Source organism: Hibiscus syriacus, unplaced genomic scaffold (assembly GCF_006381635.1).
Source record: "Hibiscus syriacus cultivar Baekdansim isolate YM2019G1 unplaced genomic scaffold, ASM638163v2 tig00000340_pilon, whole genome shotgun sequence".
Taxonomy (NCBI): domain Eukaryota; kingdom Viridiplantae; phylum Streptophyta; class Magnoliopsida; order Malvales; family Malvaceae; genus Hibiscus; species Hibiscus syriacus.
In genome coordinates this window covers 2,803,960-2,828,964 of record NW_024061783.1, presented here as the reverse complement: position 1 = coordinate 2,828,964, position 25,005 = coordinate 2,803,960, and the positions used below count along the sequence as shown (strand labels likewise).

The window sequence follows — 25,005 nt, the reverse complement described above, 5'->3', positions numbered from 1 at the left end:
TTATTACCGCATACCTCGCCTATGATTTTTTGGTTGTTTTTCCTCCATTATTTATTCTCTCTCTTACACAAGGCCTGCTGCTTTTTTGTTTTGTTATTAAAAGTATAGTTTTTTAAAAAAATATATTTATTTTTGACTTGAGAGAGTTCACAGTTGACATACCGGAGAGCAGAGGAGAGAGTGCTGTAGGGTTTTGAACTTTACTCTTTTCTTTCTTCGCTTCCTTGTGTCTTCATCTGCAACTTTTTAATCTTTCCTAAATTTCCCAAAACCAGAGATTAAAAAAACCAAACCCTAATCCACTTATCGCCTTTCTTCTTCTTCAGCTTCAGCTTCAGTCTCAATCCCAGTTCGCTGCAAAATGACTTGTTTGCCCTAGCTGAACACCCACAATTCCATGCCCGAAACTCGCCCCTTTCACCTAAATTTGCCGCCATGCCACTGCCCATTACGCCTGCTTCACTTAAGTAGGTAAAACCCCATTTCTTCTTCACTGTTCTTTGTTATGGGTTACGATTTTTTTCCTTTAGTTGTTTATTCTAATGTTTTTTCAAGCTATGTGTTTGAAATGTAAAAATGGGATTTGCTTGTGGTTTGAAGGTGAGAGAAGGAAGCCATGGAAGGTGACGGGGTTGAGCTGGCGTGTTTGATTTCTGGGATTCTTTTTGCAGTTCTGGGTTTAGGTTCATTTTCCATTCTCTGGTCTGTCAATTGGCGCCCATGGAGGATTTATAGGTATTGCATCTAATATTTCCAACCTTTAATTTTGCTATTGATATAGTTGCTCACATCATAATTGTGCTTCAATACAGCTGCATTTTTTGTTTTATAGTTATATAAATGAATTGTTATTAATGCATTGTGACTTTGATCATACACAGATGAGATCTTTGCTGTAATTTCATTTACATCAAATTGACAGTTTGTCTATGATGCTTATTACTAACCCGTGCTCTGTTGACATCATTACTAATATGGTTTACACATATCACCGGTACATGTGGTTTATGATTCAAATTTTTTTTAGTTGTTTCTGGCAATTCGAATAACTAATTATTGCCAAATACAGAAAAAAGTCGTTTATACAACTTTTTGTCAGTTACGATTTGGTTGGTATATGCCATTTTGGTAAAGACTGCCTTTGTGGGTGCGAAGAAGTTGGAACGGTTATATTGTAAACCATATTTCTGTTTGGTGTTTTACTCGTTCTTCCAGAAACTGTTTCAGTGCATGTTTGTTGTTTCTCTTTGATTCTCTTGGTGGATCAATCCTCTAAAAACTTTCTAATAAGAAAAACTGAATGTAATTGCTGCTTTGCATAGCCTGAATGGTTTTTTTTCTTACCACTTGAAATACATGTGTGCTCGCTCCATTTCTTTCCCTTGGTTGCGGTGGGTGGGTGGGTTGAGTGAATGTCATTTTTCTTTTTTAATTTTCAATGATTGATTTTCATTCTCTTTTCAGTTGGATTTTTGCACGAAAATGGCCGAGTATCTTACAGGGACCCCAGCTGGGTATGCTATGTGCTCTTTTATCTTTGTCTGCATGGGTGGTTGTTTTATCTCCAGTTTTGGTGCTTGTCATGTGGGGATGCTGGCTAATCATAATATTAGGCCGAGATATTGTTGGGTTGGCTGTAATAATGGCTGGTATTGCTCTATTATTGGCATTCTATTCAATAATGCTGTGGTGGAGGACTCGATGGAAAAGCTCAAGTATGTGTCTGAATGACCTCTTTCCTTTTGTTTTTCTTACTTCTTTAACTATGTGATATACTTTTTTCCTTTTAGAAGGACACAGATTTTTTCCCAGTCATTTTATTTCCGAATGGCTGAAATTTATTTTGAAGCCTTGTGATGGTTCTTTATTTGGAAATAGGGATGGAATTTTAATTAATCACATTTAGTCCATGAGTTCACCTATCTGTGCTGAAGGAAAATAAAGGGCTTTCCGTCTAGATTTTGAAGAACATATTAAAAGTCCATGAGCTAACAAGTGGAGATAAAATTCATTGGCAACAAAATCAGTATTGATAGAAGACGTTGGCTCTGCTGAAGTATATTTTAAGATCTTTTTCTCCAAGGGAAGGAGTAGTTCTTAAACTATGCAAGTAATGACTAGTGAAGTAGATTATACTGAAATTTGTAATTTTCGGAGGAAGTATTTCACAATGGTACCTTTTCTCATGGCCCTTGATTGTGACCCTTACTGGGTCTTTGGTCTCCTTAGTTTCCCATTTCCCTTATGACCCTGCCTCAACCTTTTTATTTTATGGGCTTTATCCCCTTTCCGTAATGCTGTTTGAGTTGGCTTCTTCTAGGCTCACGAGTAAACAGTTCAACTATGTCAGCCCAAAGCTTATTTCTTGAAGAAAAAAGAGCGTGTTAATGGTATTAAAGGACTGCTATATGATTAAAACCATGAAATTTACACCTTTGCTTAGTTTTGATTAGAATGGAATAGCTTTGCTGTATGCATTTTTGAGTGTATCTAACGACAGAGATTGTAGCAAGGTTTGTTCATTTATGTTTAGTGCAAGATCTTGTTAGCTGCCAGCGGGTGAAGATTTGTCTTGAAATATACATTTTCCATTTGACACTGACTATGACATTTGCTATTTAAGCACAATGGGCGTTCTCCATTTTGAACTAGAAAACTACTTCAACTTCTTCGGTGACTTTTTGGCCTATGTTCTGGGGTGGCTACTTATGTCAGTTATGTGCACTAGGGTAATAAAGCTTTGTCAAACTTGGGCTTTCAACCTAAACATTAATTTTAGTAAAGCTGAAATTGAACTTTTGTAGGTTAAAACTGAAGCTTTAAACTAGAAAAGAACTGCAATGAGACACCGATGTTTGTTTTAGTAATATTTTCTAATAGATAAAATATTTTTCTTCATTTTTAAAATAGGTTTCTTCCAATAGCGGTTTTCGGAGAACATTTCTTCATTCTTGTTTACTTTAGTTCCAGTTGCACCAAATGGACATTAACTGAGTAGTGACTTAATAAGTATTTATTTCTGGTAGAAGTTAACATAAAAATAGCTTGCAAAAACTCTGGGAAAAAGAAAATTATTGTGGTTTATTAGGAGGGAGATGGAGGGAGTATCTACCATAAGCAACATTTTAAGGAAAGAGGTGCTGAGATTCTTTGTTGTTGTTTAAGGATACTATGTTTTTGTCTAAATAGGTGCTCTTGATTGTAATTTAACTATCTTCTGTAATTTCTATCTATTAGTGATTATTTTATTTTATTTTCCTGTATCTCATATTTGTCTTCTTTCTGCTCTGATAGGGGCTGTTGCTTTTCTACTTCTGCTGGCTGTTGCTCTGCTTTGTGCATATGAACTTTGTGCTGTGTATGTTACGGCTGGTTCCAGTGCGTCTGAGCGATATTCTCCTTCTGGATTTTTCTTTGGTGTATCAGCAATTGCCTTAGCAATCAATATGCTTTTTATCTGCCGCATGGTCTTCAATGGTAATCTTTGTTGTAATGCTATCATGACCCCTATTGTGTCATTTCATTTCTTCGTTCCACAAGGAACTAGAGTGTGGTGGTATCATCTGCAAGTTCCATGACATTAATCTTGCTTCTATACTAGATCAGTTGATATGGAACTAATGTGATGGGTATCATATGCAAGTTCCAGGACATTAGTCTTGCTTCTGTATCAGATCAGTTGGATGATTTTATTTTTCTATTTTCTGGTTTAGATTTGTAAGTGACTGTACTTTGACTTTCCCTTCATCATCTTGCGTAGGAAATGGCTTGGATGTGGATGAGTATGTTCGGCGGGCATATAAATTTGCATACTCTGATAGTGTAGAAATGGGTACCATTTCTTGTTTACCAGAACCGCCAGATCCAAACGAGTTATATCCTCGGGAGTTCAATAGGTAAAACCATTTTAGTGTGTTTGCTTTGGTACTCTGGTCTGAAATTCAGTAGGTAAAACCAGTTCATTTGACGTGTTTGTATTAATACTCGGGGTGACCATATTTATCTCCATACTTTTCCTTCTTCAACGCTTATGAGTAAAAATTTACTGTTACCTGCCTGCACACATAACATGCATGGAAATAGGGTCACTCTCGAATATATTCAATCTTCAATTTTGGCATTGTATGAAATGTTTCCAGATGGTAGGTTTTTATGTATAAGTGCAGAGTAATTAACATCTCTTGTTATATGCCATGATCTGTGATAGTCTTGAATATCCATGATTCTAAATAATCCTTTTAGATATCTTTGTGCAGTAAAATATGTTTTCTGTATGGCAGGTTATACATACCTCCCACTATGCTTATATGTTTTCAATTTTTTAAAGTTTTTCTCCATCTCTCTTTTATCGGAATATAGTATGTAATTGACTAATTGTTCAAGTTCTCATTTTTTTCTTGGTAGTCTAAGTGAATGCTTCACGAGCCTATTACATATACAGTTTCAAATCCTAATATCTTTTTGTGCCTCCTCAATCTGTTTATGGGAAAAGCTTTATATTCTTCAAGAACTTACTTTCGTACTGTACTGTGTTCCTTGGATTTTTCTTTTTCTTCGTAGGGCTTCACATCTTGGACTTCTTTACCTTGGCTCCCTTCTTGTTCTTCTTGTCTACTCTATTCTATATGGTCTGACAGCGAAGGATGCACATTGGCTTGGGGCTATTACTTCTGCTGCTGTTATAATTCTCGGTATGCTAATAATTAGTGTGCCAATATTATTTTAGCAGTTTATGTTGATATCCTGTTACAACATTCATATATCTGTCATGCAAATTCAGTTTCTTTTAATTTTTTGCCCTGTAGATTGGAACATGGGAGCATGCTTGTATGGGTTTCAGCTTCTTAAAAGTCGTGTTGTTGCACTTTTTGTTGCTGGAACTTCACGGGTTTTTCTCATTTGCTTTGGAGTACATTATTGGTTTGTTCTAGATTCCCACATGATTCTAGTATTGCTGGTTTTGTTACTGTTGCATTGTGATAGTTGATCTCTCTTTCTTGGTCCTTTTAAAATTTCTTCAGGTACTTGGGGCATTGTATTAGCTATGCAGTTGTAGCTTCTGTCTTATTAGGTGCTGCAGTTTCTCGCCATTTTTCAGCTACAAACCCGTTAGCTGCTCGAAGAGATGCGTTGCAGAGCACAATGATTCGTCTGAGGGAAGGTTTCCGTAGGAAGGAGCAAAATAGTTCTTCTGGTTCATCTGATGGTTGTGGCTCAAGTGTGAAACGCAGTAGTAGTGCCGAAGCAGGCCATTTTACTAATATTATTGAAGATAATAGCCAGAGTATGGTACATTGCTCTGCTGATGCTAATAATTGGAATAGTCTTGTTATGTATCCAACTTCTAGCTTTCAAGAGGGGATAAATAGCGATAAGAGTGTAGACAGTGGAAGACCAAGTTTAGCATTGCATAGCAGTTCTCATCGCTCGGTCCAAGAGCATGAAATGGTAACATTAGAGAAAATAATTGACCCCAATGGCTCTCTTGTGGTTTGCTCCAGTAGTGGTCATGATAGCCAAGGTTGTGAGTCTAGTACATCAACTTCAGCTAATCAACAAATGTTAGATTTGAATTTAGCTCTTGCATTTCAAGAAAGGTTGAGTGACCCTAGGATTACATCGATGTTGAAAAGGAGTGCAAGACATGGTAATCGGGAGTTGACTAGTTTATTGCAAGATAAAGGATTGGATCCTAATTTTGCCATGATGTTGAAAGAGAAGAGCTTGGATCCAACTATACTTGCATTACTGCAGAGGAGTAGCTTGGATGCAGATAGGGATCATCGAGACAATACTGATATCACAATTGTCGATTCCAATAGTGTTGATAATGCTATGCCCAATCAAATCTCCCTGTCAGAAGAATTAAGACTCCAAGGGCTTGAAAAGTGGCTGAAGTTCTCCAGACTTGTTTTGCATCATATAGCAAGTACTCCGGAACGTGCATGGGTGCTATTTAGTTTTGTCTTTATCATAGAAACAATCATTGTGGCAATTTTTCGTCCAAAGACAATCAAAATTATAAATGCTACACATCAGCAAGTAAGCGGGCCTTTCTTTTTCTGGGATGTTGCTTATTTTATTTGATAACACTCGGTAGTGCCCTTATTGATGTACACGTTTTTAGCACTTCAATAATTGTAAATCGACATTGTGTTAGAGTTTTCATTGCCTTATATTTGCTAATGTGGAGATTCTGTGTGTGTCTCTTGCAGTTTGAATTTGGCTTTGCGGTACTGCTTTTATCTCCTGTTGTCTGTTCAATCATGGCGTTTATTCGTTCACTTCAAGGAGAAGAAACACCCTTGACACCGAAACCTCGCAGGGTATACTGCTTTTCTCAAGTTTATACTGGATGTTCCTACATGAAATTGTGATTTGGTTTCAGGTTGAATTTGAAAGCTAATATGAGTTTTTCCTTGATTTTATTTCTCTATTATTTTTTGTGGAGGATTCCTTTGAGAATTTATTGCGATTTTTCTAACTTTTTCATGCAGTCTTTTGCAATTAGTTGGCTCCAAATTGCCGGTTAGGATTGTAGTTATTTTCATAACAATTGGCTTATTTGTTTAGTATTAAGATGTTCTATATTTTAAAGGTTCCATTGGTTCAATTTTTTTATTTTTACTAGTGTTCCAAATATATCTTTAGTGTTTTCCTAAAATATAGTAGTGTATGTTTCCTCCTATGCTTTCATGGAGGAACATTTCAGTAGTTTCAGGAGGTGACAATCCCCAGGTTGATTTTCTGGTACTTTCCTTGCCCTGAGTTGTCAATATCAGTAATGTACATTTCTAGAAAAGGCTTATATGAAAACAGGGTCCAATAGGCCTCCTACTTTCCACATCCAATGGTTTCATTTGACCGTGCTTTCTAATTGAGTCTAAGCATTTGGGTGAGCTCCCAAACCCCTGAAATCTCCCGTTACTTATAATTGATAGTCTATTTATCTTTTTCGAGGAGAGTTACATGTGTTCATAATTACACATATTAAGGTTAACAAAAGTAGATGGTTTTCACAGCACTTCAGTGCTGGTGGATAACCATATATTTGAAGTGTTCTCATGTTACAGAGCTGCACATTTATATTTTATTTGTGCATCCTTCATTCCTTTTCTTGAGTGGGCATAAATGAAATCTTGAAACAGAAAGTTGTGGAACTTATCTTGTGCTAGCAATAAATGAATTTTATGCTGCAGCTGTCTTCAATTTAATCTTCTTCCCTTATCTTTTAATAAGTCTCTTAGCAAGAACTAACTATAGATTCCTTTGGCTTAAGTGTATTGTGGCCATTAATTTTGTAATGACATTCAATGTTTGATTACCATTTCTGGTATTAACTGGTGTTTTTTCCATTATTTTACATGATTCCTTTCTTTCTTTTAGTCATAATAATTTCGTGTCTGCTTTGCTTCCATCTGCCCCCCTTTCTTTACTTTGTTCAGTATGGCTTTGTTGCTTGGCTGCTCAGCACTTCCGTAGGACTGCTGCTTTCTTTTTTGAGGTATGATCTATTTTAAGCATGCATTAATTAATTCTTTCCATTGCATTTTTTCTTTGGTTCAACTGTTCTCAATTTCCTGGTAATGGCAATTTCTGTGACATAAAATGTGTGCAGTGATAATAATTTGATGTCTTATTCACGATTTTTAGATTCTGTTGAACGATTTTATTGTGGTTCCAAGCATTCAGCTGTACTGTGCTAGAATTGTTATGTGATGTATGATTCTTTTTTCACTCATAAAAAAACATTTACTTTAGTTTCCTCTGCTTCAGTGTCCTCTTCCATCTCCAATTCATTTATCTACGTAAAGGCTGCTGTAGTGTCAATGAGTAATTTAAAACTGCTGGGTTGTTTAATTTTTTTATTTCTTTAGGATCATCCAAATGTGGGGTTCCTTCTTTTATCTTCTCTATTTTTCAATTCTTTTGTGTTTGCTCATATGTTAAAATGAAATACTAAGTTGTCAGATGTCTATATTTCCTTTGAACCTTTATTTGTCATGTTTTGAATAGCCTTGATTCATTCCATCATTGTTACATTAGCCAACCCCAGTTTTGTATTTTTAGTTCATTGTGACATGGAGTTAAGAATGCGTAGTATTTGGGTTCCCTTGGGTTGATACTTTCTACTACTTAAACATGCTTGTTAAGAATGTTCCCTTTGTTGTTATCATCCTTTTTATCTATTGCATATTAATAATTTATTTTATACTATTGCTACAATTATTACTGTGCTGTCAGGTTAATTGCATGTCAGGTACTAAGATCTGTTTTCTTTCTGCAGCAAGTCATCGGTGCTTCTTGGATTGTCCTTGACGGTGCCTCTCATGGTAGCCTGTCTCTCTGTTGCAATTCCTATATGGATCCGCAATGGCTACCAATTTTGGGTTCCACAAGTTCAGTGTACAAATTTTGCTGGAAATCATCGACCTTCTGGGACAAAGGAGGTTTGTTCTGCCCCTTCTCTTTTGTTCTTTCTGACAACATTTAGTTCCTATCCTTAATTCAGAGTCATCGGTCATCTTTCAATTTACCTTCATTTTTTTTGATTTTATGGATTTAACTCTGTCGTTCTTTCAGTTTTGTAGCTTTTGGCATATGATCAGTCTATAGGTTTTCTGCTTGTAATTATTTTGGTGCTATTGTTGGGGAAAATATAAAAAAACTATAAAATTTAATAGGATAGCAGTAGTGCAGAAACACAAACAATGAAATAGAACAAAAGCTGTTGCTAGACACCATAATAAATGCTAAAATTGATGCAAAATTGAAGTTGGAACAAGAACACTATATTTTTTTTATAGAAGTTGGAGGTCTCATTAAAAACACCCTTTGTATTCTTCCACATACTTAGAAGTATGTAGAAGAACATAGGAAGGAAGAAAAGAGTGCCTCATAGTTTATTAAATAGTAGACCAAGTACATGTGGTTACATCGATCCCTCATACGGGAAATATACACCAATACAAACCATATCACCTAGAAATCTTACATCTTCAAACAAAAAGCCCCTAAGACAATAACCTTATTTCTAAAATACACCTCAAGATGTGAGTTAACATGGCAAAATAAAAACCAACAATTACCACCCCAAACTAGAAAACACCTCTGAATACAACCGCCGAACAATCACGATCCAAAAGGAGGAACAAGATCTAAAGAAATATCGCAATCTTCAGGGACCCAAGAATTAGGTTTGAAGGAAGGATCAACTTCATGCACCCAGACATTGAATAAATTATCACCGACCTTCAACTCCAACAACTCATCAATTCTCCCTTTAGCATTTGTGAGTATTTGAATTTTAGCCCGATCAAAAGACGATGGAAACTCACAATTGTTGTCAATTGCTATTAACTTGCCCCACTTAGTTGCAATGTTTTTGAAAGTATCCCAATTCCAAGCGTGAAAAGGGATACCTTCGCAAACTAACCACACGCCCCGACACTCTACCGCTAGGCTCTCTGACCAAGTTTCCACTCTGGAAAACCATTCTAAAAGCGTCTCTAACTTATCATCCTTCACGCTTCTCAACGAATCAGAGTCTTCAAAAACCATGAGAACTACATTACCAACAACTCTCATTAGCGTGAAACCAACTAATCCTTTGGCTTGTATTTGGTTAGCAAGATTGCCAAGTTTTATAAAGTTCTTGCACCACCCCACAAGACAGTTGCTCAACACTTATAGTTTATCTTCGTCGACTACGCCCTCAACTTCAAAAAGTTTATTCCTCGAAATATCTTCCCTCGCAGACTTGCTATGAACAATTGTCGAGGACTTCCTCCAGAAAGATTGTCGGGGTTTATATTTAGCCAAAGAGACTCTAACTTTGCTACCGTATATATAATTACCATTCATCTATGATATCGCTATCCTGACTTCTTCAATTGTTGCATAGCGAATAAACCCAAAACGGACCCCTTTCGAATTTCTTTTCTTAGGAATGAAGGCATCAATAACTTGGCCATGAGAACCAAAAATAGACCCAAGTCTCTTCCAATGGATCGTCTCTGGAAAGTTATCGATAAAAATCGTGTAACAACCATTTCTAATCCCATTTCCGATTCTTGGATGATCATCCTTCGACCAATTTTGAAACCCATTTCTTCTCTTTTTCGTTACTTCGGAAAACTTTTCATAGGAGTACCCTTTCGTGGTGCTCTCCTTAGTTCTATCATGATCAAAATCAGCGATAACAAAAGTTGATGATGCCCGTACTACATAATTCTTTCCGACCTTTTGTTTCCCTCCTTGAGAAGAAGACATTCCATTGTCCTCAGTTCAACATGTGGTTGACAATCTGAAGTAGCTTTAACAGAGCACTTTTTCAAACGCCCGGTTGATATAGGACTTTCACCCGACCTCCCTAAATATACTCTTAAATTTTGCTGGTTATGGGACGAAGGTGAGTGCTTGTAGGTAGTGCCATCGGCCTCAACTGTCCAGCCTGCCTCACGGGCCAAGGCGGCTAGTACATCGTTCATATTAGAACGCTCGGAGAGATGGAAATTACCGAACTGCCTCAATTCGGCCAGCATACGTCTGGTGTAGGCTCGCCTGTTCCTTTTCCGGAGCTTTGTTCTCTCCTTTTCGTCCTCCCTCTCATGTTTTTCCTTGTCGGAATAGGAAAGAGAGATTGCGTCGACGGGTCCAGAAGGGGTACTAGTGGGTTTCACAGCGTCTGCACCTCCTTTGGCTATTGCAGCGACCCCACGAGTTCGCCTGGACTGAGGCGGGCGATAGGATTCCATGGAGAGAACTGTGTAGCTGGAAAGGGATGTATTGGAAAAACTAAAAGTTTGAAGAATAGGTATTTACCGAACCAGTACACTGGAAATTACAGAAGAGAAGAATCGAAACTCAACGTTAGGATAGGGGGTTTATACGCGAGAAGAAGCAGAGTCCAGTGGTGAGGCTGAGACAACCACGGTTGACGGGAAGCAGCGAAAACCGACGGAGGATCACGAGAAGATCTGCGTCGATTGAAAGTCCCAATCGCAAATCTAAGGGTAGATTTGGAATCACCGTGAGTCAGCGCTCTTTCCAGGGAAAAACGGCTTCAAACGGTGGTCGGAAAGTAGCGAAGGACGGCGTGATTATATTAATGCTGCCTAATGTATTGAAAAGACTGTTAATACTACTAGGGTTACAGAAGCTTAATCCTGCTTGCAATTCAAGTCATCAAGTGACTGCATGCTAATTATATGACCACTTAAATAAAAATATAATTGTTGAGCGTTTAACTTTTTTTTTTATAGGAATAGGATGCCTCATTAAAAACCTCCCTCTAAGACGTCCACTGCCCTAAGGCAAGGACCCTTTAGTGGAAGGAGGAAAAGAGTACATCATTTTATTAATGATAATACAATTACATAAAATTTAAAAACACTCCTACAAAAATACATAAGACTTGATACACTCCTGCAAGACCTCCCCTCAAAGATATACAAACCAACTAAAAGCAGTACAATCATCCAATCCCCTCCTTCGCTAGCTTGTCCGCCTCACAATTACAACACCTAGGAATCCACCTGATAATGAACTGATTTCCAGAAACAACAGACGCAATCTCCTTCACAAAATTAGACAAGTAAATAGGGACTGAACTCTGATCTTTAATCCAATCCACTACTGTCATTGAATCACTTTCAATAATGAGCCTACCCTTCGAAGCCCATACAGATGAAACAAAGATGTCAATGCCTTTCTTGATAGCCTTCAATTCTGCTAGGATAGGAGTATTAGGACCTGCATTTACTGAAAATGAAGACAAAACAACCCAATTCCAGTCCCTTAGAATTCCCCCAATACCTGCCACCATCCCCACACTACTCACCGCCCCGTCCACATTCATCTTAAAGAAATCCAGTGGAGGAGGAATCCAGCAGACCACACTACTGTCCAAAACCTTAGAGTCTGAAAGGTTGTTAGCCACAGAGGGGTCCCCAATTAAGAAATCAAACTGAGTTGAAAAAAGTGGATACTTGGCTACAAACCACTTAGCTACTCTGAATCGAACCGTGAAAAACAAAGAGATACTGTCCAACTTTCCTTTGTCGAAGATGATCTCATTCCTTAACTTCCAAATGGACCAAAAAACTGCCCCTGGAATAAACTTCCATATAGTAGAATATGGCCTCAATTCGGCCCATGAACTGAGTAAATTAGGAGGGTCTTGCGGCAGAGCAAGCCGAATACCCCAATACCCAATAATTTTCATCCATAGTTCCCAAGATACAGGACAATGAATAAATAGATGCTGAATAGATTCAGCCCCTTGATTACAAAACGGGCAGAGAATGTTCTCCCCTAAATCAACCCCCCTTCTCAACAACTCCACTCTCACAGCTACTTTTTGATGTGACAATTGCCAAAGGAAAGTCTCCACTCGAGGAGGAACTAAACCCTGCCAGACGACTTTTTCCCACTGAACTGAGTCCTTAAGAGGAACAAACAGAGCATTCCTGCACGCTTTAACAGAAAACTGCCCATCACCCGAACCAACCCACAACAAACAGTCTTCCAAAGGCTCCATTAGTTTAATATTTTTTAGGGTGTTCAACAACTCAACGAACTGCTCAACCTCCCAATCACAAAGGTTCCTCCTGGTCTTGATATTCCAAACCCATCCAGACGAATCGAAACTCCCAAAATCAGCTACCATACCCAATTTATTTGAAGAAAGGGCATATATTCTAGGAAACCAAAGTTTTAAAGGGAAATCCCCTATCCACGTATCACTCCAAAAAGAAATAGATTTACCATTACCTATTTGAAGCTTAGCATGAGATCTAAGGCAACCTCTAATGACATCCTCCTTTAAATTGTTATTCACAATTCCCCTCCATATCCAAGAGTCTTTACGAAAGCAAGCTCTATTAATATCCATGGATTGACAGCTCACATTGTGTTTGCTACATAATAGTTTCTTCCACATCGAATTCTTGTCATTGGCAAACTTCCAAACCCACTTGCCCAACAACGCTCGATTTGTAACCTTCAAATCCACCACTCCCAATCCTCCTCCACTCAACGGCTTACATACATAGTCCCAGCGCACCCAGTGCATTCTCTTCTTGTCGCCCCTACTCCCCCATAAAAAATCCGACATCAATGAATTTAACCTCTGACAAATAGAAGAAGGCATCTTAAAAATAGAAAGTTAAAAAATAGGTAAAGATGACAACACCGACTTTATTAATACCAATCTACCAGCCATAGATAAAGAAGCAACTTTCCAACCCGCCAATTTCTTATTAAAGTTGACAATAACCGGATCCCATAACTTCTCCGAATTCGTTTTCGCCCCCAAAGGAAGGCCTAAGTATTCCGTGGGAAATGAACCAATAGAACAACCAATCTCCTTAGCCCAATCTTCAAGGATGTCATTCTCCACATTAATTCCGAAAAGTTTACTTTTGGCTAAGTTTAGATGGAGCCCCGTCATTAAGCTGAAAATCCTCAAAATTCTTCTAACATTCTTAATCTGCGTAATTGATGCTCGGCAAAAAATAATTAAGTCATCTGCAAACTGAAGATGGCACAAAGAGAATGAATTTTGATTTTTACCAAAGGAGAAACCTTCGAACAGACCCAAATCCATTGCTTTAGTCAACATCCTATGAAGTAATTCCCCGACCAAATTGAACAAAAGAGGAGAAAGGCTACACCCTTGCCTCAAGCCTTTAGCAATAGAAAACTCCTTAATAGGAGACCCATTCACTAGAACCGAAATAGAAGCTGTAGAGATACATTGTGAGATCCAAGAACACCACCTCTCTCCAAACCCCATCTCCTTCATTAGCCTTTGAAGAATCTTCCATTCAACTGTATCGTAAGCTCTACTGAAATCCACTTTGAAAACAACCCCTTTAAGTCCTTGCTTCCTCCAATAATCAATTCCTTCATTAGCTAAAAATGCACAGTCCAACAATTGTCTGCCCGGAATAAAAGCGAACTGAGACGGACTAATGATATCCTTGATACAAGAAATAAGTCTTTTTGATAGAACTTTTGAGAGGATTTTGTACAAGCTGCCCACAAGACTAATGGGTCTATAATCTTCAATGCTCTCGGGAGTACCTTTCTTAGGAATCAAGGTTATAAACGCATGATTGACTCCATGCTCTCATGACTTACCTTGATAGAAATCAGAGAAAAACTCCATGATCTTCTCCTTAAGATTTTCCCAATATTTCTTATAAAAACCCATGGTAAAACCATCCGGGCCAAGGGCTTTTGCACTATCCGAAGAAGAGATTACTTGCCACACTTCTTGCTCAGAGAATTCCACCTCCAAAGATGCACTCTGAATTGCAGAAAGTTGTGCAAAGTCTATATTTAGGCCCTCAACCTCCATTGCTGAATTAGTGTTGTACGCCGTCTTGAAGAAATTGAACACACTGCTTCTAATTTTTCCCGAGTTCGAGATAAATTCTCCCTTAATTTTCAATGAATGAATAGTGTTGATCATGTTCCTTGTCAAAGCACTCAAGTGAAAGAACCTCGTATTTCTGTCCCCATCCTTAATCCACCTACTCCTGGACTTCTGACACCAGATGCTCTCCTCAACCTCGTATTGTTGAGCGTTTAACATTATTGTCAAAAAAGGATGTATAATAATATAATTGGTATAGTTTTGAGTTGAGCAAGAGCACCATATTATGGTTTATTATTGCATTCTAGTTATATGTTCACTTAATAAAAATAGAAATACATATAATTAAATATCTAACATAAAATGGAGTATAATAATAAACATGGTAGAGTATATGATGCTCTTGCATCAATGGCCTAAGGTTGACAAAAGGATCTCATTACTGAAACTTAGCGGTTTCGACTTAGATTTCTGAATCCAGGCTTCTCAATTGACCCTCTTAAATCTAATTATGGTCATAAGCTGGTTCTCCCAACTTTTTTCCAAAAATTGCCCCCTATATCCTTTACTTCCTTTGCATCCGGTGCATATTGATGAACATGATTATTAATATTTCCCTACAATGAATTCAAATCATGCACATTAAATATAGGCTTTTCTTTTCTGCTGTAATTTGTAGAATTGCATTTGTTTTTTCTGCTGTAACGTTCATTGCTGTCCTTGTCAGGTGGTTGTTATGACTCTTTGCGTATCAGTATTTATTGGTTCTGTACTGGCACTGGGTGCAATAGTGTCTTTTACGCCTCTAGAGGATTTAAGATACAAGGGATGGACTGGTGAACCAAATAACTTTACTTCTCCTTATGCATCATCTGATTACATTGGCTGGGCAATGGCATCTGCAGTTGCTGTAGCGGTTACTGGTGTGCTTCCCATCATGTCATGGTTTGCAACTTACCGGTTCTCTCTCTTTTCTGCTCTCTGTGTCAGTATATTCTCAGGTACATTTTCTTTGTTTTCGTACTCTTTACTTTTGGCTTGTAATTGAAGCTGTTTTGTTTGATTTCCATTTAAGAACTATTTCATCCTTTTCCTAGAGCTTGCCATTTAACCTTTCACTTTTTGGTGCTTCTATTTTGTTAGCTGTACTCGTCGCATTTAGTGGTGTGTCCTACATGAAAATTGTGAAGTCTAGGGATGACCAGGTTCCTACAGTTGGTGATTTTCTTGCTGCTTTTCTTCCATTGGTGTGCATTCCAGCACTACTATCTCTTTGCACTGGATTACTTAAATGGTTTGTACTCTTCCTGAATTTAACAAATCATGAAAGCTTAAGCCCCAATGGTTTATGTGATCCTTTTTAACTTATTGTCTACCATTATTTTTCACTATGCAATTCATGCTCCTATGCAGGAAAGATGATGGTTGGAAGCTTTCTCGAGGTGTATATGTATTTGTTACTATTGGTCTTCTCCTATTGCTTGCTGCAATTTCTGCTGTTATTGTTGTAATCAAACCATGGACGGTAAGTGAGGCTTATTTTGGTATCCTTGATTTGGCTTACTGTTTTATAGCTATTTCCCTATCTTATCTTTTGTCTTTCTTGAGTCAAACAGATCGGGGCAGCATTTCTGCTAGTTCTTCTCTTGATTGTTCTTGCCATCGCTGTTATCCACCACTGGGCATCAAACAATTTCTATTTAACCAGGACCCAAATGTTCTTGGTTTGCCTCCTTGCTTTTCTTTTGGGTTTAGCAGCATTTTTTGTCGGGTGGTTTCAAGGTGAACATGATCACTGTCCTACCTATTTTACTTTTTGGTGCTTTATCTGTAAAATTGAAGCTCTGATGCATAACTTTACAACTTATACTATTGGCATCATTCCATTTCACCTTTACTTTTCAGATAAACCTTTTATTGGGGCATCTGTTGGTTATTTTACATTTCTGTTTCTGCTTGCTGGGAGAGCTCTAACGGTGTGTTATATTCTATCATCTTGATAAAAAATTTTGTTATTCTCTTGCTACTTCATTTTGTTTATAAAAATACTCCTTTTCTTTAGGTTCTTCTTTCCCCTCCAATTGTTGTTTATTCTCCACGAGTGCTTCCCGTATATGTTTATGATGCTCATGCTGACTGTGGAAAGAATGTCAGGTTTGTTAAGATAGACTGTTCTCTTTCTCTGATGGCTTTCCAATTTATCTTCAGTCACATCTGTTTATTAATTATCTGTTTTTATAATTGCTTAATTTAATGATGAATCTAAATGTTTAAGTCATACATTGGCATGAAATTTTGGCAATCTGTTGTGTATAGTGCTGCATTTCTTGTCCTGTATGGGATTGCACTTGCAACTGAAGGCTGGGGTGTTGTAGCTAGCTTGATAATCTATCCACCATATGCTGGCGCTGCTGTATCTGCTGTAACCCTTGTTGTAGCCTTTGGTTTTGCTGTTTCTCGTCCTTGCTTAACTCTTAAGGTATGAGTCCTGTCTGATATGTCAATGTGCTTGTCACTGCAACTTGGAGCTACATTTTTTGGCATCGTTTTGCCCAAAGGAAATGTCAATTGTTCTCTTTAAATCGGCTTGCATGCTACCTTTTAACTTTCATTTTTCATTACTGCCAGATGGTGGAAGATGCAGTTCATTTTCTGAGCAAAGATACTGTTGTCCAAGCAATTGCCAGATCTGCTACGAAGGTGTGTGAGCATGTTTCTACAAATAAGTTTCACTTCTTGAAGAGATGTTTCCTTTTTGATATCTTGTAAAATTTTATGTTTTGCAGTTCAAGGAAGTTGAATATAATTTTCCTTGATTCGTAGCCATTTTCTAAATGTTTGTTAATGTTTCAGTTTTGGTCTCATTTTCTTGTTGAATATATTTGCTCCGCTTTCTTATTGGCTGCAGATGCATAGAACTTCCTTATTATTTCTTTTCTTGGTTTTATGCGTTAAGGGGTTATTTATTTTTAATGGTCTTTACTACTGATTCTGTTTCATTCACTTTGTTCATTGCCTATTTCCCTTTAATGTCAGAGTAGTCTTCCATGGAAGATGTTTGTTTTTTTTGTTAATTTTTCTATTCTTGTTATTAAGTTATTGTTTTGTTTGCAAGCAGACCAGAAATGCTTTGTCTGGAACCTATTCCGCTCCACAAAGGTCTGCAAGTTCAGCAGCGCTTTTGGTAGGAGACCCTGCTGTTACACTTGATAAGGGAGGGAATTTTGTACTTCCTAGAGACGATGTCATGAAATTAAGAGATCGCCTGAGAAATGAGGAACTAGTCACTGGATCAGTCTTCCATAGAATGAGATATCATAGGGGGTTTAGACATGAACCAACCAATGATGTGGATTACAGAAGAGAAATGTGTGCTCATGCCCGAATTTTAGCTTTGGAAGAGGCTATTGATACTGAATGGGTGTACATGTGGGATAAGTTCGGAGGTTATTTGCTACTCTTGCTTGGTTTAACTGCTCAGGCAGAACGAGTACAGGTTTGTCATTGCCTTATGTGCTTTTCATGTTTGATGATATTCAATTTAAAACTTCAATGATAGTTTCATAACCATGTGGCAGGATGAGGTGCGCTTGAACCTTTTTCTTGACAGTATAGGGTTTTCAGATCTGAGTGCCATGAAAATCAAGAAATGGATGCCGGAAGACCGTAGACAGTTTGAAATCATCCAGGAGAGGTAGCAACAGTTTGACATTTTTCATATGTTATATTTACTCTACACCATTATTCAACATTTCTGCTGTGTTTTTAAATTCTCTTGTTGATAATTTATAGCTATATAAGAGAGAAAGAGATGGAAGAGGAAATCTTAATGCAGAGGCGTGAAGAGGAGGGGAGAGGTAAAGAGAGAAGGAAAGCCCTTTTGGAGAAGGAAGAACGTAAATGGAAGGAGATTGAAGCTTCCCTGATTTCTTCTATTCCTAATGCTGGAAACAGGGAGGCTGCAGCCATGGCAGCTGCAGTGCGTGCTGTAGGAGGTGATTCTGTTCTCGAGGATTCTTTTGCACGTGAGAGAGTTTCAAGCATTGCTCATAGGATTCGTATAGCTCAGTTAGCTCGTAGAGCAGTTCAGGTTGAGTTTATATGTTTAACTTGTTTCCCTTTTGCATGTAAGCATGATTTGCTCCTTGAAAGTTCACAATGAATAATTTCCTAGTAGTGAACATTAGTTGACAAATGATTATACTTGATATATTCTAATTGCCAGTTCAAAAGGAAAAAAAACTATGTTATTTCTTAAATGAGTTAGTTTTTTTTAAGCATAGGAGTTTAGAACGTATGATTGCATATAATTATGTTTGTTATGTTCTGGTAGTTGTCTACTACCTTTAAATTAAAAAAAACAATAAGTTGTACTAAATCTTCTCTCTTAGAAGTATTTTCTGATGTTCTTCTCATGAATTCGACCATGATGAAGGTAATCAGGTAAATTTTGAGCTTGTTGATTTTCCCCCCTCTATTGTATTTTTTTTTCACTTTTCACTTTTGTTTGCATGATTCCTATATGCCATGCATATACTATTTTGAGGAAATACTGTACTCATAAAATGAAATAGAAAATCAATTATCATTTATAAATTGTGAATATATAATAAGTCTAATTGTCTGATATCTCATGTTTGTTTCGTCTTCAATTCTTTTTGCTTTCTTTTCTTAAAAAAGAATAGTTGAAAATGTACTAAAACATGCACCGTTTGAAGTATGTGCTGATGGTTAATATAACTGAATATTTTAGATTTTATGATATTATTGTGCAAGTTAGGTTCCATCTTTCCAACTTAAGATCTATAGTTCATGTGTGTATGTGCCTACTGTAACTTGTGATTTTTATTCTTTGAAAGACATAATTACAAGATTATAAGACGGTGCCTACTGTACTTGTTCTAACTTTGGATTATACTGATTTTTGTAGTGTATCGTTAGTAATTGTACCATTAAGATCCTTGCTTTTGGATATAATTATTTCTCATTTTGTAAAAATATAAATGTTTTTTAACAGACGGGAATTTCTGGTGCTGTTTGTATCCTTGATGATGAACCAGCAACAAGTGGCAGACACTGTGGCCAAATTGATCCAAGCATGTGTCAAAGTCAAAAGGTCAGCTTTTCAATTGCTGTGATGATCCAACCAGAGTCTGGTCCAGTTTGTCTATTAGGGACTGAATTCCAAAAAAAGTTCTGCTGGGAAATTCTGGTGGCGGGTTCGGAACAAGGTATTGAGGCTGGACAAGTTGGACTTAGATTGATTACTAAGGGTGACAGACAGACAATTGTTGCAAAGGAGTGGAGCATCAGTGCGACAAGTATTGCTGATGGAAGGTTTGGCAGTTTTCTTTTAACAGAAATATTTTTTAGTTTTTCCCTGCACAAATTTTCTTACACAATAGATTACGATGATCATTATTTATATAAGTTTATTTTTCATTATTTATGCTCTTTTAGATTTCTGTTATGAAGTCATTTATCACTAAGAGGTGTGCGGAGCTGGGAAAATATTTTGCTGTTTCCCTGTACTTCATCTACTGCCAAAGTATTTCCTCTTTGGCATTCAAATTTACAAGGGTGGTGATTTTTTGCAGATGGCATATTGTGACAATGACTATTGATGCTGATATATAGGGGAGGCAACTTGCTATTTAGATGGTGGTTTTGATGGCTATCAAACTGGCTTACCATTGTCTGTCGGTAATGGCATTTGGGAACAAGGAACCGAGGTTTGGGTTGGTGTTAGGCCTCCTATTGATATGGATGCATTTGGAAGATCAGATAGTGAAGGAATAGAGTCTAAGATGCATATAATGGATGTTTTCTTATGGGGAAGATGCTTAAATGAAGATGAAGTTGCTTCTCTTCATGCATCTATTTGCTATACTGAGTTTAACTTGATTGATTTCCCCGAGGACAATTGGCATTGGGCAGACTCTCCCCCAAGGGTATAGTTCTATTATGGTTCCAGTGTGTGTGTGCGCGCGCGTGTGTGTCTTACAATTCTGTATTTGAGCAAAATATATACTTATATCTGTTTTTATTGCTTCAGGTTGATGAGTGGGACAGTGACCCCGCAGATGTTGACCTATATGATAGGGATGATGTAGATTGGGATGGTCAATATTCAAGTGGTAGGAAACGGAGGTCAGGACGGGAAGGTTTTGTTGTTCATGTGGATTCTTTTGCCCGAAGGTATAGGAAACCTAGGATTGAAACACAAGACGAGATTAATCAGCGGATGCTCTCTGTGGAGATGGCTGTCAAAGAAGCCCTCTCCGCCCGAGGTGAAATGCATTTTACTGACAATGAGTTCCCTCCAAATGATCTGTCACTTTTTATGGATCCAAAAAATCCTCCTCCAAAGCTGCAGGTATTTCCTTACTAATCTGTTGCTGTTTCTTGTGTTTATTTTCATTATTAGTGCCTTATATTTGCTTTCTGACCTAGGTTGTTTCGGAATGGATGAGACCTGCTGAAATTGTTAAGGTTCATTCAGATTCTCTCCCATGCTTGTTTTCTGGAGCTGCAAATCCTTCTGATGTTTGCCAGGTTTATCCTTTTATGAGCCTAATTTTCCATATTGCTGTCTTTTCCTGCTGAATTCAGTTAGAGTTAATTTAATGGTCCTTCTCTTTGTCATCTGTCTTTGCCTGCCAATTTAATAGGGTCGATTGGGTGATTGTTGGTTTTTGAGTGCTGTTGCTGTTTTGACGGAAGTTTCACGAATACCAGAAGTAATAATTACTCCGGAGTACAATGAAGAAGGAATCTACACTGTTCGCTTCTGTATTCAGGTAATGTTCTTGCAGGTCATATTTCAATTATTGAATTTGTGCACGCTAGCAATGCTTGAGTAGTTGAAAATTGGAGGAAAACTATTGGGACTGTGTCTTTCAAATAATTAAAGCACTTCAGCTTTATTGACAAAGCTGTTAGATGGTAAAGGAGCTGGGATGTCACTTGGGTACAGTTGGTTTTAATCTGAAGAAGGAAGCAGAAAGAGAAGATAAACTTAGCTTCATACTTAAAGGTTCTTGGTTTGTTAGTAAACTATTAACAACCCTGATAGAAAACTTGTAAAACTTGACCTTAAAGCAAAACTTAATAGGATAATAAAAAAGAAATAATAAACCTTAATGCAATTGTAGAACAGCAAAGATAACCCTAGATCTATTAAGTATTAGTATTGATCCCTGTAAATAAAAGGTAACAAAATAAATCCTTAAGCTGATGAACAGATCAGCTTATCTTCATTCTGTATGTAGAAAGAAATATAGATCTCTTAACCAGAGCTTGTACCCTAATTTTGTTTCTGCTTCCTGATTCTTTAATTTAGTTGCTGCTGATGTTTATTATGTTGCTTGTTAACATATAATTAGCATATTGATCTTTGGGCATACTCTGTTTATGAACATTCTACAGGGTGAGTGGGTCCCTGTTGTTGTTGATGACTGGATTCCATGTGAATCACCTGGCAAACCAGCATTTGCTACCAGCAAGAAGGCTAATGAATTATGGGTTTCTATATTGGAGAAGGCGTATGCAAAATTGCATGGTTCTTATGAAGCACTAGAAGGTGGGCTTGTTCAAGATGCGCTTGTTGATCTTACTGGAGGTGCTGGTGAGGAGATCGACATGAGAAGTCCCCAGGCCCAGTTAGATCTTGCCAGTGGTAGACTATGGTCTCAGTTGTTGCGGTTTAAACAAGAAGGATTTCTTCTTGGTGCTGGAAGTCCATCTGGCTCTGATGTTCATGTTTCTTCCAGTGGCATTGTACAAGGACATGCGTACTCGTTACTGCAGGTACACTGGAATGCCACCTCTTAATTTGCTCTGCATAGCAACGTAACTGTTAAAGAACTGTCGAAAGGGGTTATGATTCATATTAATTTAATCCAGGTAAGAGAGGTGGATGGACACAAGCTTGTTCAAATTCGAAACCCTTGGGCTAATGAAGTTGAATGGAATGGTCCCTGGTCTGATTCATCTTCGGAATGGACGGATAGGATGAGGCACAAGCTGAAGCATGTTCCTCAGGTTGGTTCCTTTTGCTTTGCATGAATTATTGGATAAATGCATTTATCTTGACCTTGTTTTTTTTCCCAATTGGGTTTCAATTTTATGACTTGTTTGATTCCCGTTGAACAGTCAAAAGATGGTATATTCTGGATGTCATGGCAAGACTTCCAAATTCACTTCAGATCAATATACGTATGTCGGGTCTACCCTCCTGAGATGCGTTATTCTGTCCATGGACAATGGCGAGGTTACAGTGCTGGAGGCTGTCAAGATTATAATTCGTGGAATCAAAATCCCCAGTTCCGATTGAGGGCAACTGGTCAAGATGCTTCTTATCCAATTCATGTGTTCATCACCTTAACTCAGGTAAACAATATAACAGATCTTCATCGAGTTTACTACCTTTTCTCTACTTTCAAGAAATTTCTGACCTTCGGTAGCATTAACTGTTCAGGGTGTTAGCTTCTCAAGAACTGCAGCTGGTTTTAGGAATTATCAATCTAGTCATGACTCACAGATGTTCTACATTGGCATGAGGATACTCAAAACCCGTGGTCGTCGAGCTGCGTACAATATTTACCTACATGAATCAGTTGGTGGCACGGATTATGTTAATTCTAGAGAAATATCATGTGAAATGGTTTTAGAGCCTGAACCAAAAGGTTACACAATAGTGCCTACAACCATACATCCAGGGGAGGAGGCACCATTTGTTCTTTCCGTATTCACAAAAGCGTCAGTTATCTTGGAACCGTTGTAGTCATCGGCGGTGGCTTCTCCGGTCTGCTTTTATTTTGGGTTGAGGGCATGCTGGTTAAACTTTTAGGTGCTCGTGTTGACCGTGAAACTGTGCGCCTGTGGGGTGTCTTATTTTCAGATCTCTTGGGGAACGGCTTGTCGGTGTTTTTGATGTCGAAAACTGATTGAAGTATCTCATGTAGCAGTTAAACGTGCCGCAGGGGCTCTCAGCTGCAAGGATGGTTAAAAATTGTTGACTCATTCTCAAACCAGAATGCATTTTATCCGGACATGACGGAGGAGTTCCTGCTGGAGATTGGGTCATGACAGATTGATTAACTGTACATTTGTAGGTAGCATGTGTAAGTGGCCCATTCATGTAAATGAACAAAATAGAAAAAAATAATTACTAATTAGAAAAGCATAGTGGCTGTGAAAAGGGTTGTTTGACAGTTTCAGCTGCAGTTTTGAACTTTTTAATTTATTTATAATCTTCTTTTTAATTTAATGTGCCTTTTGTATGATTCTAGTAAGCATTGGTGAGCACTCGATCGAGTTAATTTTTTGAGTTGATCGAATTAACGAGTTTTATTTAGGGATAGTTTGGTAGGACTTTTGAAAGTGTTTTAAAATTGCGGTAAAAAAGAACTTTTAAAAGTGATGTTTAAAAGTGGAGTTTAAAATTTGATTGTTTGATATGGTTGTCCTGTAAATTAAAAATATAAAATATAAAATTATCTTTATATATTTTAATATTATGATATATAAAATATATAAATTTAAATTATAATAAAAATATATATAAATAAAAAATATAATTATATTAAAAATATATTTTATAATAACTCATTATCAATATTTTAATATATAAATCATGAATTTTATTTACATTTAAGAAATTAAAATAGATTATTAAGTAATAATTGTTTTTAAGTATGTTAATATTAAATTATTAAAATAAAATATAAATACATAATTGAGTGTAACTCATGTATTAGTATAAGGTAAAATTATAATTTGTTTTCAAAAGTAAAGTTGGAAAATGAAAAGTCTACAAATCTTAACTTTTGCGATTGATTTTAAAACACAATTTTTTCATTTTTTATTTATTCGACATTGATTTTGCGGTTAAAATGGATTTTTTATAGCTAAAAGTGCTTTTAGAAAGTCACGTCAAACATGACTCTAATAGTTTAAACTGCTTTTAAAAAAAAATTGAGTCAAATTTATAAAATTCGAGTTAAATTGTTCGAGTTTTTGTTTAAATTTAATTATCGAGTTTCTATTTAAATTTAATTGTAAATATTTATAATATTATGATACTATATGATTTTAATTTAAACAATTTTTTAAAAGTATATTTGACTATATATATAGGGTTAAGATCCACTTACAAAATGGAAAACTCTTTAGTTTTTCACATATTTAAGATCATTGAATGTGTAAAAATAGATGGTTGAAATTGACGCCATGTTTTTTTTCCAGTGAATATTTTTTTTTCATTTTTTAGTGTTAATCTCAATAATATATTTTCACTCATTCAATCGTCTTAAATCTATGTAAAATTAATACGTGTAACATGATCCTATATATATATACATATATGATGTCGAGATAAGAAACTTGATTCCAATTTAAAAATTGATCTATTAATTATTAATTTTTTTGAATTATTCAAATTTTATTTTATATCTGTACTCGAATTTGAATTATTTTTAAGCTGGTTAAATATTTCATAGGAAATATACCATTTTGCCTTTTAACTCCTTGGAGATGGCATTGATATGAAGAGAAACATAATATGTGCTTTTGGATTAGATTATATAAGAACTGCAATGTAGTAATTAATTAATTCCAAA

General features: G+C 36.8%; 1 pseudogene; it reads left to right on the top strand.

The window, feature by feature from the left end:
* Positions 1 to 616: 616 nt before the first annotated feature.
* LOC120202683 lies at positions 617 to 23,586 on the top strand (annotated as a pseudogene).
* The last annotated feature ends 1,419 nt before the right edge of the window (positions 23,587 to 25,005 follow it).